Source organism: Bos grunniens, chromosome 11, assembly GCF_055505025.1.
Source record: "Bos grunniens cultivar Pamir isolate PY7600 chromosome 11, Bosgru_T2T1.0, whole genome shotgun sequence".
Classification (NCBI taxonomy): Eukaryota; Metazoa; Chordata; class Mammalia; order Artiodactyla; family Bovidae; genus Bos; species Bos grunniens.
In genome coordinates, this window is record NC_141175.1 from 12,759,723 (window position 1) to 12,777,956 (window position 18,234).

The following is an 18,234-nucleotide window of genomic DNA, read 5'->3' on the forward strand; positions in this document are numbered from 1 at the left end:
AAATGAGAATAGGAAAATGCTTATTTGTGTTTCCCTATAATATCAGGGGATAGATAATCCCTCCCTTCCACCTTCCACATTCAAACTCACTCCGCCTTCTGTGTTATATACACAGATATTATTTTATTTTATTTTTTTTGACTGACCAATTCAAGTTATGGTCATCATGATGTTTTATCTCTTAGTATTTTAGCCTATATCTCCTAAGAACGAGTATATTCTTCTATATAACCACAATTCTTTTATCACCATGAAAAGATTTTGCATTCACAAAATAATATATTTAACATAAAATTTAATTTAAATTCTCCCAGTTCCAATAATGTCTTTTGCAGCGTTTCGTTTTTGAGTCTGAGTCCAATTAGGGATCATATATTGTATTTAGCTGTCCTGTCTCTAGTGCCCTTTCATCTAAAACAGTTCTGCTTTCTCTTTTTCTTTTTGTCTCTGACATTGACTTTTTAAAGAATCCTGACCATTGTTTTTTTTTAAAGTCCTCCATTTAGGATTTGTTTTAATGTTAAAAGTTCATGTTTAAACATTTTGGCAGGAATACCACATACCATAGGTAATGTGTCTAATACCATGATCTTTTATTCTCCTTTGAGGTCACTCCTTTTCCTTCATCCTTATTTAAAAGGCTCTCATTTGTTGTCTTTTTATCTTCTTTTATTCTCCCTTGTTTCTGTTTTGTTGAAGTCATGTTTCTGTTCTATTTAAATATGCCACTTTCCTGAAATATGTTAATCTTTTTCAGAAGTATATTTGTTCTCCAAGAGATGATGTTCTCTTTCCATTTGTAATATTTATAATAGGTGTTCTATTTTCCATATGCCCTTGAGCAAGGTGGACTCTTATCTAGTTTTACTGTTTGCCCCAGGTGGGATGAATGGGGTACCATGAATACTGTTCTTTATGCCCACAGCTGACCCTGAGATCCCTTTCTCAGGTCTGTGGTTGAAGAACTGGTTCATGTTCATTGTTCCCAGTTGAATTCCTAGAGACTAGCAGGTGTTTGCACTAGTGAGGTAGAATTTTATTCCCTTACTGCCTGATACTCTCATATTTTCAACTAATAACATGCAAAAGAACTAAAATTCCCAGAGTGTACTCCATTAGAGTTATTTTTGTCTTTGTTCTCACTGTACTTTTTATGTGTAATTATTATAACCAATATAACTACTTTAAAAAGAAAGTCAAGTTATCAGGTAGCTCCCCCTGCCTATTACAGTGTGTTCATGTGTGTGTGTGAGTGATCCATGAGTGTAATAATCAGGATTGAAGGGTAAGGTGGCCGAAGGTGGGAAGAAAAATTAACCTGTTATATTAAAAGAGTGGTAATGAGGGCTGATACTAGGATGTTTCCTTTTATTTTGCATCACATATGCCTTTATTTTTAGTAGTTCAGGTATCAGTGAGAGTTGTCAAGGCATAGTGTCAGATTAGAAAGTCTTCATGACCAGATGGATTATGACTGCAGAATTTGTAGCCTGGGTAACTGAGAGAAAAAGGTGGCAGAGCCAGCATTAAAAATAAGGAAATTGAGATGTTTCTGGGGAAATGAATCATTGGTTTGATCTGAGTTATATTGAGTGAGGTTACTGTCTGTGGGGAGCTCTCCAAGGGCAGTTAAAATTTGGACCTGAAGGTCGTAAGAAACTATATCTTTAGGTATAGTCTGGGAGTCAGTTATAGAGTGACGAGTACTGAGAACTAAAGAAATGTCATGAATCTAGTGGGTGGATGGAGGGTAGGAGGGAAGGAAAGATCAGTAAGATGCTAGGGACATCTCATATCCTAAATCCAAACATCAGCTTGTTGATTCATGCACTCGTCTCTGTTTGCACTGCTATCCTCTCTTGATCCCGGTCACCGTTCTCTCTTACCGTAATGACTGTAACGTCTCTTGACCGATGCTTTCTATCACTCTTGTCTCTCTCCAGTTCAATCAGTATCCAAAGTAAGTCTTCCAAAGGGCAAATCTGATTATGTCAGTTCACTGGTTAAAATCCTTCAGTTGCTTCCTGTGTTTTCAGATTAAAATCCACATATCTCACATGACTTAAAAGACCCTTTGAGATCTTGACTCTGCCTATTAATATAAAAATAATGACCAACATTAACTGAATTCTTTTGAACATTAGTACTTACTCTAAGTACTTTACATTTGTTAACTCATTAAATCTTCACACTTAGTCTTTGAATTTATTAATACCTTCATTAACAACCTGGTGGAGTAAGTACTTCTGTGATCCCCATCTTGCAGATGAAAAAGACTTCCAATATCCGAAAGTCACAGAGTTAACAAGTGGGAAGCTAATAACTTTGCATTCAGTATATTATTTATTTTTCACTATAATCTTACCGGATAAGAATTGTTAGTATCCCCTTTTACTAATAAAGTGGGACTTCCTGGGTGGCTCAGACAGTAAAGAATCTGCCTGCAATACAGGAGACCTAGATTTGAACCCCAGGTTGGGAAGATTCTCTGGAGAAGGGAATGGTTACCCACTCCAGTATTCTTGCCTGGAGAACTCCATAGACAGAGGAGCCTGAAGGGCTACAGTCCATGGGGTCGCAAAGAGTTGGACACTGCTGAGTGACTAACACTTTCACTTTCAAAGTCAGAGATGTTGTTTGCCCAGGACACACGGGTTATGAGTGGTAGAGCTAGATTTGGAGTCTGCTGCTGCCGCTGAGTCGCTTCAGTTGTGTCCGAGTCTGTGCGATCCCATAGACGGCAGCCCACCAGGCTCCCCCACCCCTGGGATTCTCCAGGCAAGAACACTGGAGTATGTTGCCATTTCCTTCTCCAATGCATGAAAGTGAAAAGTCAAAGTGAAGTCGCTTAGTTGTGTCTGACTCTTAGCGACCCTATGGAATGCAGCCCGCCAGGCTCCTCCGTTCATGGGATTTTCCAGGCAGGAGTACTGGAGTGGGGTGCCATTGTCTTCTCCAGATTTGGAGCCTATATATATATATATATATATATATATATATATATATATATAATGACTCTGAGTGTCCCCTTTCCAATCTTGTCTGACCCCAGCCTCATCCATAGCATTCCTCACTTCCTACCTCTGAGCACACATGCACATACCGTGGGTTAACTTTTAATCATTCTTCAGGTTTTAGCTCAAATAGAACTCTGGAAAAACCTCTGAGCATCCCCATTACTCTTCCTGCTACACTTGGAGGAACTCTGCCCATCAGCCTTGGCTGTGACTCTTCTTTGAATGTCTTCCTGTAGCCTGCAAACTTCATGAAGTCAAGTGCTGGGAGAGTCTTGCTCACTGTTACACCTTGAGTGACTTGTACCATGTGTGGCACATAGTTAATAAATACTAAATAATTAAAGTTTAACCTGACACAGAAGTTTGGTGTTGACTGTACTTTATTCACAAAATAGTAGTCTTTTTATATATTTAACTTTCAACTATTTATGTTTGTGATGGTTCCAAATAACTGATAATCCCTTAACCATGTGGCTTTGGCAAATCCCCTCGGGATTATAAATGTTTACATTTGTTTGTATTTTTCTTAGGCTAAGATTGTTATGCTTTATCCCTAGAGTAAATACTGATTATTACCAGAGAAAGACAATTCAGAATATGCTGATTTAACTGGAGAGTGCAACCTGGGGGGGTCTCACTGGCTGTGACTAGTATATAATGTTAGACTTTCTGACACTGATGGATGAAAGTTGTTTCTACTCTGCCTATAAGCTGGTTATTCTCTTTGCTGCTGCTAAGTCGCTTCAGTCATGTCTGACTCTGTACGACCCCATAGACGGCAGCCCACCAGGCTCCCCCATTCCTGGGATTCTCTAGGCAAGAATACTGAAGTGGGTTGCCATTTCCTTCTCCAATGCATGAAAGTGAAAAGTGAAAGGGAAGTCGCTAAGTCGTGTCCGACTCTTAGCGATCCGGTGGACTGCAGCCTATCAGGCTGCTCCGTCCATGGGATTTTCCAGGCAAGAGTACTGGAGTGGGGTGCCATATTCTCTTTGGTGCTAGAGAATAGGCAGTCATAGGCTAGAATTAAGGAGGAAGAAATTTATAGAGTGTTCTGGTGGCCCATTTATTAATCTCTTCTCAGCCAAATTGGTCTGATGCTTCCCACCTTGTCTTGTCTTCCTCATAGGAAAAGTTCCATATTGCAAAGGAGAGAACAATTAGCGGGGATATGAGTTGCACATTATTAGTTCAGTGGTTCTCAAACACATTCAGATGATGGTGTACCTTAAAATCATGGTATTCTGAGGAATACTGTGAAATATTTATTTATTAAATTTCAAACTACACTTTTCTTTCCTAAATTAGATACCACTTTATATTATTTTTTAGAATAGGGAATAGGAGGTGAGAGAGGTTTAAGAAAAATATTTAGTAGAAAAACTTAAAATTATATTACTTTAGCTTTTTCATGCACATTGGGAAAAGGCCACATTTGGCACCTTAGTCTATGTTCCAAAACACCAGTGTTTCAGGTAACATAGTTGGAGAATTACTAATGAATTGAATTTGGGAAGAGATGATAAGCTGAAGTGAAAGATGGTAATATCAGTGTTTACCAGTTTGGGAGCATCAACATACTGTAGAAAGGAACTGGTGAGTCAGGAGGGAGAACTGGCATTGAGTGATGAACTGAGTTGGGTGCAATAGGCCGAAGAGAAATATGTGGTAGGCATGCAGAAGCCAGGCTTAGTGCCTGTAACAGAGTAAGGCCCTCGATAAATGTTGGATGCCACTATTACCAAAAGAAAGGAGAGATTAGGAAATCATTGGCATGGATAAGAAAGGTGAAGCTATGAGAGTTGTTTTCAAACTGAATATATTAAAACAAGGTTCAAGGTTTGAACTTAGGGGAAAGAAGAGACATAGGTAAGCAATGTAGAATGCTGTTGGGAGGTCAGTGGAAAATAGGAGTCCAGCAAAGATGATTTGAATTAATGGTGGGTTATGAATGTCCTTTGAGAAGATACTCTGAATTTGGTGTTGCATTTATTTATTCATCCAAGGCAGAAATCTGGGAGTTTTTTCCATTCCTCACATATCACTTGTCCCTCCAATCTGTTGATAAAGTGCTGTCAAACTTCTGGAGTAGGACAGAAAAGCAAACTATATATGAATAATTGAGAAATTGGACTTTATCAAATTTAAAATCTTTCACTTATCAAAAGACACTCTTTAAGCAAATGAAAAGACAAGCCAGACTTCTCAAAAACTCACACATTTGATCAGTTCTTCCTATTTCCATTGCTGCCTTCATATAAAATATTTGTCTAACATATTTATATATAAACTCAATATATAGACTCTTACAACTCGGTATGACACAATCCAGTAGAGAAAAATGAGCAAAAGATTTGAACAGACATGTTCTCAAAGAAGGTTATCGAAGAAGATATACAGATGAATAAACTTATGAAAAATGCTTAGCATTAATCACTAGGAAAATGCAAATTAAAACAATATTGGGAAAGCCCCAAAACAGTCAATAGAATGGCTGACAGTATCAAGTGTTGATGGAAATTTGGGCCAATTGGAGCCCTCATACATTGTAGATGGACTCAGAGGTGAGTCTTGAAGTTCAAAGCCAACTTTATCCGTCTTTTTTTCTGAGCTTTCCTCTCCTGTCTCTCCAGTTCTGTAGGGCTCCCTTTTTGTTCTGCTGGTCAAAAAGGTGGGGCTTTATTAACTCTGTTCTGCTGTGCTCTTCCTATAAATGCACCTGTAGTCTAGACCTCGTAGTGGGAGGACTGAGAGATTTAATTGCATTAATTGGGGTTAGTGAATGTGTGTCTGTCTATTGTCTGTCCTATTGTCTATTGTGTCAGTTTTCAGCTATTTTCTGACCCAGTACTAAGCAAAGAGGAGAACCTGAGAAGGTAGAGTATTAAAACCAGTTTTCTAAAACCTGCTATTTGTTATAACCCATTCTTTTCCCCTCTTGAATACTGACTAGTTCTATATTTTCGGTGTTTATCTTCTGTGTCTTTTGCTTTCTTGTAAAGTATTTTTTCTCTGAATACTATTCTATATAATTTTGTATATTCACAAATTCTCTTTGGTTGTATCTTTTCTGCTTCTAAGCCGTCCATTGTGTTATTCTTTTATTTTGAGAATTTTTTTGTTCTTTTTCAATTTTGCTTGATCATGTCATAGTTTCTTACTATTTATTAATTTCAGTCACTTTTATTTCTTTAAGCTTGTCATTTAAGCTTATCCAGACTTATCATTGGGAGAAGGCAATGGTAACCCACTCCAGTACTCTTGCCTGGAAAATCCCATGGATGGAGGAGCCTGGTAGGCTGCAGTACATGGGATTGCTAGGAGTTGGACACAACTGAGTAACTGCACTTTCAATTTACACTTTCATGCATTGGAGAAGGAAATGGCAACCCACTCCTGTATTCTTGCCTGGAGAATCCCGGTGACTGGGGAGCCTGGTGGGCTGCCATCTATGGGGTCGCACAGAGTCAGACATGACTGAAGCGACTTAGCAGCAGCAGCAGCAGACTTATCATTCAAGTATCTGAAGTCTCTGAACATCTGATTCTGCCGTCTTTTATTTCTGAAGTTCTTATGGGCTTGTTTTCCTGAGGGTTTTCTAATTTTTGCCCATGAGTTCATAATTCCTGGACCTTTTTGTGAAAATTATTTTGAGGCCAAGGTTGAAGTGAATTTTTCCAGAGAAGATTATGTAATTCTTTCTGTTAGTGTCCTGTGGCCACTTTTAGTTTGTGACCATTTTAACTTAAATTCCAGGGTTGAGGGTTTTTTGACCATTCCATAGCAATCCCTGTGAGAGTCAGCTTGTGGTTGAACTTGCAGAAAGATTTTCCTTTCTTTCTCAATGCCAAGTTTTGAGACTAGTGGTTTTCACTATAGTTCCTGAATGGGTACATGTATGGATGGGTATCTTATCTTGATCACCTTTGTAGTTCTACTTTAAATTATTAGGGAAGGGTGTCTATTACACTTTCTGCCTTAGGTTAGATCTTAGTTTTGTATTGCATTCCTTGAGACCCGTTAGACTGGGAGAATGAAGCTTGCATTGGTCTATGTGAATGCCTTCAAGGAGGAAGCTAGATTATGTGTTTTGATTGCCTTCTTGGGTTTCAGTCTTCACTTGGTTTTTCATCTGAATCTTCCTTATTTTCTTGTAAGCTCATCACTGTGTTTATTTGAGAAGATGAAAAAAGTCCATTATTTATACTTGTTTTCAATGGAAGTTCAGAAAGGTACTTATCTTGTCATATTGCCAGAAATGAAATTTGCAGCTGCAGTTTTCCCAAGTTTTAACCAGATTTAGTTGCTATTTTTCAAATTTTACATGAACATTCATACCTCTGTACTTTGTGCAGCCTCTTCCCCTTGATTAAAATCTCTTTCCTCCCCAACTAGCCAAATCCTATTCATTCTGCAGTGTTCACTTCAAATTCTACCTCTTTATCATGCTTCTCTTGAATGCTCTAACTCAGCAGTTCCCAAATATTTGAAATGTTTTTACCAATAAAAATTTAAAAACCAGTTTTGTGGAACTATGTAAAAATGATCCTCTCACCATTATTTTTGAAAAGAAATTATATTTTTACATCAAGAAAGCAGGAAGAACATGACGTTAAATTAGGGACAGTTTTAAAAATTGAATTAAATACCTTTCTATGGAAAATACATTGCACTGTCTTCCTGCCAACTGTCCACAGATAATTGGACCCACAGCCTTAGCCCAGAATGATGTCTTCAACTTGCAAACTTGTAAACGCATTTTGTTTTACCTTTTCTGTGACACCTAGTCATGTATTTCCTCATGGGAGCTCATATTTGACTGTTTACCTTTATATTAGATTTTGTCTCCTTGACTAGTTTGTAAGCTCCTTAGAGGAAGGAAATGGCAACCCAGTCCAGTGTTCTTGCCTAGAGAATCTCAGGAACGGGGGAGCCTGGTGGGCTGCCGTCTATGGGGTCGCACAGAGTCGGCCACCACTGAAATGACTTAGCAGCAGCAGTAAGAGCCGTTATAGTATGTGTTTAGGTCACTCATAAATACATGTTGGATAAGTTAAATTTAAATGCCTGAGATGCTAGTTGAAACCTGGAAATATTTATAGAGCACACATTTAAGTATATCATAGCTCTGAATGTTGTTTCCCGAGAAAAAAGAAGTTTTAATATGAATCATCAATCTCTTATTCATCTCTCTTTTCCTCCTCAGGGAAATTCATTCAGTTAACAAACTTAGTGCTTGTTAAAAGCGAAGCCTTTACTAGGGGGCTGAGAGTAGAGATGAAGTGAAACAAGGTTCCCAGTCTAGTGGATAATATGCATATATAAGTAGAAAGTACAGACTACCTTCTGGGAATCCTTATGCTAGAGCTCTGAAGCAAGCCTTGTGACAGTGTGGAGAGAGCAACTGAGTTTTGTAAGGGAGTCAGAGGAGCCTCCAAAGAGGAGGCTTTCATTCATTAGCACATATCTCTTAAATGCCAACTACTTGCTAATCACTGTTCTAGATGCAGCTTGAATGAATTGCATGTTGTTTGGAAATACAGAAAATTTAGGCAGGCAAACTGGCATCTAAAACATGTCCTCTGAAGTAAGAACAGACCTGGGTTTGAGTTCATATACTCAAGATATTTGTCCTTAGGGAAGCTATTTAATTTCTCTAAGATACTTTTGTGAAATTCAGAAATATTTCCTACCTCACAGTATTGTCATGTGGATAAAAATGAGGTGTGTTGTATAAAGAGCTTTTGTTCAGTGCCCAGCCCTTCTGAGATAGTTCAATAAATGGTAAGTATACATACATGGCATGCAGGGTGATTAAAGTTTGATAAGTGCAATGTGACTGTAATACTGTGTGTGTGTTGTGTGTGTGTGTGTGTGTTGGTGTGGAGGGTGGTGGCAGATGAAGCTGAAAGGTCTAGCCAAGACTGAATTGTAAACAGCCTTGCATGCATGCTAATGAGTATCTTTATTTCTGATTGCATTTGGGAGCCTTGGAGCTTATATTGTATTTTTTGTCTTTATTTTCTAAATTGTGTTGTGGCATTCTGGGCTGTAACTTAATAGTTAGGAGCATGGACTTGAGTGAAAATGTGTGGGTCCTAGTCCCAGCTTCCTCATTTCCTACATACCTGACCTCAGACAAGTACTTTAACTTATTTGTACCATAGGTTCGTTACTGGTAAACTGGATAATAAACATTTTGTTGTTGTTCAGTCATGTCCAGCTCTTTGTGACCCCACGGACTGCAGTACGCCAGGCTTTCCTGTCCTTCGTCATCTCCCAGAGCTTGCTCAAACTCATGTCCATTGAGTCGGTGATGCCATCCAACCATTTCATCCTCTGTCGTCCTCTTCTTGTCCTGCTTTCAATCTTTCCCAGCTCAGGGTCCTTTCTAATGAGTCAGCTCTTCCTATGAGGTGGAAAAGTATCGGAACTTCAGCTTCAGCATCAGTCCTTCCAATGAATATTCAGGACTGATTTCCTTTAGGATGGACTGGTTGGATCTCCTTGCAGTCCAAGGGACTCTCAAGAGTCTTCTCCAACACCACAGTTCAGAAGCATCAATTCTTCAGTGGTCAGCCTTCTTTATAGTCCAACTCTCACATGACATACATGACAACCAGAAAAGCCATAGCTTTGACTAGACGGACCTGACCTTTGTCGGCAAAGTAACATCTCTACTTTTTAATACGCTGTCTAGCTTTGTCATGGCTTTTCTTCCAGGAGCAAGCGTCTTTTAATTTCATGGCTGCAGTCACTACTTTCAGTGATTTTGGAGCCCAAGAAAAGAAAGTCTGTCACTGTTCCCATCTTTATTCCCCATCTATTTGGCATGCAGTGATGGGATTGGATACCATGATCTTCCTTTTGTGAATGTTGAGTTTTAAGTCAACTTTTTCACTCTCCTTTTTGACTTTCATCAAGAGGCTCTTTAGTTCCTCTTCGCTTTCTGCCATAAGGGTGGTGTCATCTGCGTATCTGAGGTTATTGGTATTGTTTCTGGCAATCTTGATTCCAGCTTGTGCTTCTTCCAGCCCAGAGTTTCTCATGATGTACTCTGCATATAAGTTAAATAAGCAGGGTGACAATATACAGCCTTGACGTACTCCTTTGCCAATTTTGAACCAGTCAATTGTTCCATGTCCAGTTCTAACTGTTGCTTCTTAACCCGCATACAGATTTCTCAGGAGGCAGGTGAGGTGGTCTGATATTCCCATCTCTTGGAGAATTTTCCACAGTTTGTTGTGATTCACACAGTCAAAGGCTTTAGCATAATCCGTGAAGCAGATTTTTTTTTGGAATTCTCTTGCTTTCTCTATGATTCAATGGATGTTGACCATTTGATCTCTGGTTTCTCTGCCTTTTCTAAATCCAGCTTGAACATCTGGGAGTTCTCAGTTTACTTACTGTTGAAGCCCAGCTTGGAGACTTTTGAGCATTATTTTTCTAGTGTGTGAAATGAGTGTAATTGTGCAGTAGTTTAAACATTCTTTGGCATTGCCTTTCTTTGGGACTGGAAGGAAAACTGACCTTTCCAGTCCTGTGGTCACTGCTGAGTTTTCCAAATTTGCTGGCATATTGAGAGCGGCACTTTCACAGCATCATCTTTCAGGATTTGAAATAGCTTAGCTGGAATTCCATCACCTCTGTTAGCTTTGTACTGAGGTTTTCAAAGGCCCACTTGGCTTCACACTCCAAGATATCTGGCTCTAGGTGAATGATCATACCATTGTGTTTATCTGATTCATGTAGATCTTTTTTGTATAGTTCTTCTGTGTATTCTTGCCACCTCTTCTTAATATCTTCTGCTTCTGTTAGGTCCATCCCGTTTTTGCCTTTATTGTGCCCATCTTTGCATGAAATGTTCCCTTGGTATCTCAGACTTTCTTGAAGAGATCTCTAGTCTTTGCCATTCTGTTGTTTTCCTCTATTTCTTTGCATTGTTCACTTAGGAAGGCTTTCTTATCTTTCCTTGTTATTCTTTGGAACTCTGTATTCAGATGGGTATATCTTTCCTTTTTTCTTTAGCCTTTTGCTTCTCTTCTTTTCTCAGCTATTTGTAAGTCCTCCTTAGGCAACCATTTTGCCTTTTTGCATTTCTTTTTCTTGGGGATGGTTTTGATCACCTCCTGTACAGCATTACAAACCTCCATCTGTAGTTCTTCAGGCACTCTGTCTATCAGATCTAATCCCTAGAATTTGTCACTTCCACTGTATAATAGTAAGGGGTTTGATTTAAGTCATACCTGAATGACCTAGTTGTTTTCCCTACTTTCTTCAATTTAAGTCTGAATTTTGCAGTAAGGAGTTCATGATCTGAGCCACAGTCAGCTCCCAGTCTTGTTTTTGTTGACTGTATAGAGCTTCTCCATCTTTGGTTGCAAAGAATATAATCATTTGATTTCGGTATGACCATCTGGTGATGCCCATGTGTAATGTTGTCTCTTGTGTTGTTGGAAGAAGGTGTTTCCTATATGTTTGTTCCGGATGTTCAAGCTGGTTTTAGAAAAGGCAGAGGAACCAGAGATCAAATTGCCAACATCTACTGGATCATGGAAAAAGCAAGAGAGTTCCAGAAAAACATCTATTTCTGCTTTATTGACTATGCCGAAGCCTTTGACTGTGTGGATCATAATAAACTGGAAAATTCTGAAAGAGATGGGAATACCAGACTACCTGACCTGCCTCTTGAGAAACCTATATGCAGGTCAGGAAGCAACAGTTAGAACTGGAGATGGAACAATGCACTGGTTCCAAATAGGAAAAGAGTACGTCAAGGCTGTATATTGTCATCCTGCTTATTTAACTTCTATGCAGAGTACATCATGAGAAACGCTGGGCTGGAAGAAGCACAAGCTGGAATCAAGATTGCCAGGAGAAATATCAATAACCTCAGATATGCAGATGACACCACCCTTATGGCAGAAAGCAAAGAAGAACTAAAAAGCCTCTTGATGAAAGTGAAAGGAGAGTGAAAAAGTTGGCTTAAAACTCAACATTCAGAAAACTAAGATCATGGCATCTGGTCCCATCACTTCATGGAAAATGGATGGGGAAGCAATGGAAACAGTGTCAGACTTTATTTTTTTGGGCTCCAAAATCACTGCAGATGGTGACTGCAGCCATGAGATTAAAAGATGCTTACTCCGTGGAAGAAAAGCTATGACCAACCTACGCAGCATATTAAAAAAGCAGAGACATTACTTTGCCAACAGAGGTCCATCTAGTCAAAGCTGTGGTTTTTCCAGTTGTCATGTGTAGATGTGAGAGTTGGACTATAAAGAAAGCTGAGCACTGAAGAATTGATGCTTTTGAACTGTGGTGTTGGAGAAGACTCTTGAGAGTCCCTTGGACTACAGGGAGATCCAACTAGTCCATCCTAAAGGAAATAAGTCCTGAATATTTGTTGGAAGGTCTGATGTTGAAGCTGAAACTCCAATGCTTTGGCCACGTGATGTGAAGAGCTCACTCATTTGAGAAGATCTGGATGCTGGGAAAGATTGAAGGCAGGAGGAGAAGGGGATGACAGAGGATGAGATGGCTGGATGGCATCATCGACTCAGTGGACATGAGTTGAGTAAATTCTGGGAGTTCGTGATGGACAAGGAGGCCTGGCCTGCTGCAGCCCATGGTGTCACCAAGATTCGGACACGGCTGAGTAACTGAACTGAACTAAACTTGCTCCAAAGATGGTCTGTGGATTATTTTTTCTTCCAGTTGGTCTTGAAGTTTTCTGAAGGGCCTTGAACTTAGGTTCCTTAGGTATTCCAAGATGCCTTTCCTTATATTGGTGACTTTATATCTGTGATTAAGTGCCATCTGTCAATAAATCTAGAGTAAATCTATAATAAACTGTGAAAGGTAAAGATGTTCTATTATAAATTAAAAAGCATCATTTTATTATTTGTGTGAGTGAGCATATCAACTGTAGCTGAAAATCTTATGGAAATTTAGTTTTCCTGTCTGTCAATGATATTTATATTAAGGGAATATCAAACACTTGAATAGGTGTCGGTGGTAGGTCACATGGAACTTGGTCCTAAACACTTGGAGCTGAGGTTTCCCAGTCAGTATCTCAGGTAATCCCACATTCTCCAGGTCCTTCTAGGGTCAAACAAACTCTGTAATTGAATTTTCTGTCTCCCTCCTCTCTATGGGCTCTTCCTACTTGTGGTCGATGTTGGTACTATTAACTAACTAAGTAGGCCATAAACTTGACTGACTATGTAGTAGACTCACCTGGGGAACTTAACATTTTTTACTAGGACCCCACCCTGGATACTCTGAATTAGAATCTCTGGGACCTGGGAATCTGTGTCTTCAAAAAGATTCCTCAGGTGAGTTTTGTCAGTTAATAGACCTAAGTTCTAGAAAAAGTCATATAACTGATTGTAGCTCTGTGACTCAGTTCTGAATTCTTAGGGGAGAGAATTTGATTGACTCAACTTATTAGATATCAAGTTGAGGTCCCCCCACTTTTTTAAAAAGAGAGGTATGTGTGTATGTCTCATAGTGTTACAGCATGCATATATCTACTTCTTAGTGATGGATGAATAAGTAGCAATTTTGAAGGTTGTTATTAAAATTGAATGTGGCTGGATGTATTTCCCCAGGTCACAGAAAAAATAAATGTTATTTTTAAACAAAATTCAGTTTTAAGCAAAATTTTCCTATGTTGAAAAGAAATTCTTAATTTGATGTAATCAAATCTATCATATTTTCACATTATGGTTTGTGCTTTTGAAGTCTTAAATCTTTAGCTGTCCAAATCTATGATTTTTGCTTTGGACGCCATTAGAGAAGGATTACAAAGAGAAATTTTTAGAAGGAGGTCATCTGGAAATGGAAGAATTGTAGATAGGAAAGAGAAAATGAGTCTATCTCAATTTAAATTCCAGATTCTTTTCTATGTAGATAGTTGTGTTGTCTTCAAATGGAACAATTTTTTTTTTCCCTTCCATTTCTTATGATATTTCTTTTTCTTGCCTTATTGCCCTGCTTAGACTCTCTAGTGTGATAGAGAAGTGGTGAGGGTGGATATATTTGCCTTGTTCCCAATCCTATAGTCAGTCTTTCACCATTAAGTATTACATTAACTATAGGATTTTTGTTGAGTTCCTTTATTAGGTTGAGGAGGCTAATTTTCTGAGCTTTTTTAAAAAATTATGTTGAATTTTATTAAGTGCTTTTTCTGCATGAATTGATGTAATTATGATTTTTCTTCTTTAGCCTAGAGAAAGAAGATTTTTCTTCTTTAATATGATGTCGACTTCATTGATTTTTCCATATTGAGCCAGTCTTGGATCAGAGGAATAAACTCTACTTGGTCATATTGTATATTATTGAATTTACTAAAATTTTGTTAAGGATTTGTGTGTCTATATTTGAGAAGGGTATTGGTCTATAGTGTGTATGTGTAGAATTTATTTTTTTGGTACTATCTTTGTCTGGTTTTGTTATCAGAGTAGTACAGGCCTTGTAAAGTGAGTTGGAAAGTGTTTCTTCCTCTCGTTTTCTGGAAGATATTGTATAGAATTGGTATTAATTCTTTAAAAGCTTAGAATTCTCCAGTGAAATTGCATCTACTGAGATGATCATTTTCCTTTAGTTCATGTTGTTACCATTTCTGATGTTCTTTATTCCTTGGTATGGATTTATATTTCCATCTAGCATCATTTCTTTCTGTTTGAAGGACTTCTAACATTTATTACAGTGCAGGTTTGCTGGTGATGAATTCTTTCAGCGTTTGTAATGTCTGAAAAATCTTTATTTTGCCTTCACTTTTGAAATATTCTCTGGGAATAGAATTCTAGGTTGTCAGTTTTTTCTTTCAGTACTTAAAAGATGTTACTCTGCTTCTCTTTTGCCTTGCTTCTGACAAGAAATCTGCTGTCATCCTTTTCTTTGTTCCTGTGAATGAAACATGTGTGTTTTGTTCTGCTTTTAAGATTTCTCTTTATTACTGGGTTTGAGCAACTTACTTATCATTTGTCTTAGATTTCTTCATGTTTCTTGTGCTTGGGTTTGTCGAACTTTTTGGATTTGTACATTTATAGTGTTCATCAGATTTAGAAAGTTTTGACCATTATTTTTTTCAAATATCTTTTCTGCCCCTCCCCATTCTGGGAATTCCAATTCCTGATATTTGAGGCTGCTTTAAGTTGTCCCACAGGTCATGATCCTCTGTTTTGTTTTTGAGATCTTTTTTCTCTATTTGATCTTGGATAAGTTTTAAAATAATGTCTTCAAGTTTACTAATCTTCCACAGAGTTAACTCTGTTGTTAGGCCTATTTAGTGCATTTTTCACCTCCTATGTTGTAGCTTTTGTCTGTAGAAATTCATTTGGTTCTTTTTATAATCTCCCATGTCTCTAACTTTTTGAATGCGCAGAGTACAGTTATAACAACTTGGAATGTCCCGACTGCTAATTCTAGTATTTATTTCAGTTCTAGGTTACTGTTTTGTCTTCGTTATTGGTTATTTTTTCTTGATTCTTTGCATGTCTGGTAATTTTTTATTGACTGCCAGGCATTGTGTATTGTACCTTGTAAGGTACTGGGTATATTTGTATTCTTGTAAGTATTCTTGGGCTTAGTTTAGTAGTGTGAGGCAATCATGGGCTCATCTCATTTGTTTTCCATATCTCAAGGGATTGCTGTGGTATGTTGCCTGATGTTTTGAAAACTGTTGTTTCATATATTTTTTCAGTTATTGACACTTTGAAAGAGTTTGATCCTTCTGGGTCATGCTTTTAAGGTTTGTTAGCTAAAACTGAAATAGTACTTGGTCTGGGGATAATTATTACCCATTGCTAAGGTAACATCCTACTGTGTTCTCTGCCTCATGCACTATGAGTCATGAGGGTTTGTTTGTTTCGTTTTGTTTTTTAACCTTGGTTGGTGGAAACAGGCATTATTTTTGTCCCTTTGTGAGTACCAGGCTATCTCTAAGATTTATTCCTCTAGCACAAGTAATTTACACACACACACACACACACTAATCAATACTGAAGCTGTATACTCAAGGAGGGCCCTTTGCAGGTCTCTGGAGTTCTCTTTCTATGTAGCTCTCTCTTCTCTAGTACTCTGTGCTGAGAAAAAGCAGATCTAATAAATAAATAATAAATAAAAAGCAGTTTATAATTCCTGAATATCCTTGAACTTGGATAATCAGCTCTCAGGGAGGCCCAAACTGCCCATGGAATGCTCAGTACCATGAGCTCAGTGTTCTGAAGACATTTTCAGTTGCCCTTAGGTGTTAGCAGTGTGGCTAGATTGCTTTTTGAAGGGAGGACGGGGGAGTCTGGTGGGCTGCCATCTATGGGGTCGCACAGAGTTGGACACGACTGAAGCAACTTAGCAGCAGCAGAGGAGGAAAAGACAGAGAAATATTAAATAAATATTACTAAGTGAAAGAAACCCATATGAAAAGACTATACTGTATAATTCCAACTACATAAGAGTTTGGAAAAGGCAAAATTACGGAAACAATAGAAAAAAGAAAAATCAGTGCTTGCTAGGTGTTGGGGCATGGAGCATGGAGGGATGAATAGGTGGAGCACAGGATTTTTAGGGCAGTGAAAATTCTCTGTGCTATAAAGCTGGATACATGTCATGATACATGTCTAAACACATAGAATACACAATACCTGAAGTGAACTGTAATGTAAACAATGAACTTTGGTTGACAATGATACATCAATGTAGGTTCATCAACTGTTATGAATGTACCACTCTGATGGGAGATGTTGATAATGGAAGATAAGGCATGTGTGAAGGCAGTATGTATGTAGGAAATTTTCTAATCTTCCTTTTAACTTTACTGTGAACCTAAAACTTCTCTTTTAAGAAAAATCTTAAAAAAACCAATGAAGTAGAAATTGTATAAATGTATTCAGTTGCAGAAGTCCTATAACTTTATAGTTGGGTGCATTTTTAGTGTGTATTTATTAAATATAGTTAAAATTGTGATTTCAGATCCTAGCTTTGTCTCTTACAAGCTGTTGATCTTGGGAAATTAAGCTTTTATTTTTATTTCAGTTTCTTCATCTGTAAAATAGGAATGATAATAGTAGCTCTTTCACAGGTTGTTGGGAAGATTAGATGAGGTAATACATAAAAACTGCTTAGAACAGTATATGACACATAGCTGCTGCTGCTGTTGCTAAGTTGCTTCAGTCATGTCTGACTCTGTGTGACCCCATAGACGGCAGCCTACCAGGCTCCCCCGTCCCTGGGATTCTCCAGGCAAGAACACTGGATTGGGTTGCCATTTCCTTCTCCAATGCATGAGAGTGAAAAGTGAAAGTGAAGTCTCTCAGTCGTGGTCAACTCTTAGTGACCCCATGGACTGCAGCCTACCCGGCTCCTTCGTCCATGGGATTTTCCAGGCAAGAGTACTGGATTGGGTTGCCATTGCCTTCTCCAAGTGCTGGTAAATATTAACAAAGTTTAGAAATTGTTTGCTCTTGTGCAGAGTATCTGCTCTTTTTAAATGGGGTAATTAACCTTCCTCTCATAGGCTTGTCTTGAGGATTAAATGAGAAAGAACATAAAAGCAAGTCATCAGTGAAATAAGCTATTTCCATGAGTAGCCTTATGAGCTGCTTGAAAATTACATGTTAAAAAAATTAAATTTAGTCTTTTTTTCCTGGGAAGGTAGTAAAGCTTTTCATGAGCAGTAAAGCTTTTCATGAGCTTTTTGGGATGGTCTGTGCCTCCACTGTAGTCTAAGATTAAGAGTTGCTACTTTAGAAAACGGAATAGTTTTTGAACGGGCAGTAGTTTTTGAAAAGGTGGCATGGAAAAGTCATGGGCTTAGGAATCTGGCAATCAGGAATCAGCTGGAATGTCACCACTTCCTAGCCTCGGATTTTTTTTTTTTTTCTTTCTGTTAATCAGGGAAAATAATACTGTCCCACAATCTTGGCAAGGTTTTGACAGTCAGGTGCAGAAACTTAGGTAGGAATTCCACTGTAGCTACAAAAGTGTACAAATAGTCACAGTATTTATTACCCATTGAGAGATAAAGTTGTATATCTGGAGACCCTTTTGATTTTCATACATTGCATTTGTTCAGTGTTTATTTTTTCCTGGAGTGGAGATTTTTTTTTATTCTTCACTTTTTGTTAAATTTGAACTCCCATTCCTTGTTCTTAAAATTCATTTATTCCATAGGCTATTGCTACTATTTGGGTAGTTCCTAATTTTCTGGATT

General features: G+C 38.1%; 1 protein-coding gene across 18 annotated transcripts in view; it reads left to right on the plus strand.

Moving 5' to 3' along the window:
• The window catches only part of DENND1A (DENN domain containing 1A), a 533,371-nt gene that overhangs the window by 15,548 nt on the left and 499,589 nt on the right, over positions 1-18,234 (plus strand). For 2 of the 18 annotated variants that reach the window (XM_086325286.1, XM_086325284.1), the window contains exon 2: positions 13,283-13,354. The exons of the other annotated variants lie outside the window; for them this stretch is intronic. The gene's annotated coding sequence lies outside the window, so the exon portion shown is untranslated. The remainder of the gene's footprint in view (positions 1-13,282; positions 13,355-18,234) is intronic. 18 annotated transcript variants of the gene reach the window in all.